We start from the raw sequence: 950 nt of genomic DNA, 5'->3' as shown, positions 1-950 counted from the left end.
AAAGGGGCACAAGGAACTTCTGGGGGTGGTGGATATGCTCGTTATCTTGACTATAGTGAGAGTTTTACACATGAATACATTGATATATATTTCATATAACATATATGTGTATATTTGTAAAAGTGCTGTCTTATCCCAGTTTTGAGGCCCTGGCCAGAGGCCAGTCAGTTCCCCTTCATAAGCAGCTGATTACACTCTCACACTCAGGGGCTGCTATATACCTGCCCTAATCACCCCAGAGCCAGGTACCAGACAACTAGGGAGAGTCCCTGTGCCTTAGAGTCTGTAGAACTGTTCAAATTAGCCAATCCACAAGGAACACCCAAAACCTAGTGTGAAATTAAATAAGTAGGAGGCCACTGCTTGAAGCTGTTTCCATACTTACAGTTCTTGCATAGTGTATTGCAACCTAACTTACTATGTAAACAAATTGAAACCTAACTTAGGAGTATAACAGCTGAGGCTCAGCCAATCATAGGCAGCCAACTCCTGACACCATGCCCACATAAGGCAGATGCCTAGCTGTAGCCAATCAGGTGATTTCCCTACTTTGCTTCCATGTTCAGCCTATAAAAGCTCAGCCTGTAGAATCTTGCTGCTCACACTGCTGGGCAGAGTTCCCTGAACCCCTTCTGGATCTGAGTGCTGCCCAATTCATGAATTGTTCTTTGCTCATATAACTCTGCTAAGTTTAATTTGTCTGAAGGTTTTCTTTTAACACCATCTACTCTCACCTTGCTGGTGACACAGGAACTGCCCCCCACAGCTCCAGCTTGCCGTTACCCTGTCCCCAGGCAACCCTCTATGTGGCCCTGCCTAACAGCCTTCTCTCATTTGGAAGTAGCAAAGATTGCTGCTTTCATCTATCTGAGTGTCACTGGGTTGCATCCTGCCATCAAAAGAACCTTTATATCAAAACATGCCTATGTCAAAACTTACAAAACTGGGTG

Source organism: Pongo pygmaeus, chromosome 22 (genome assembly GCF_028885625.2).
Source record: "Pongo pygmaeus isolate AG05252 chromosome 22, NHGRI_mPonPyg2-v2.0_pri, whole genome shotgun sequence".
NCBI classification, from domain to species: Eukaryota; Metazoa; Chordata; class Mammalia; order Primates; family Hominidae; genus Pongo; species Pongo pygmaeus.
Note: the sequence above shows the minus strand (reverse complement) of the source record.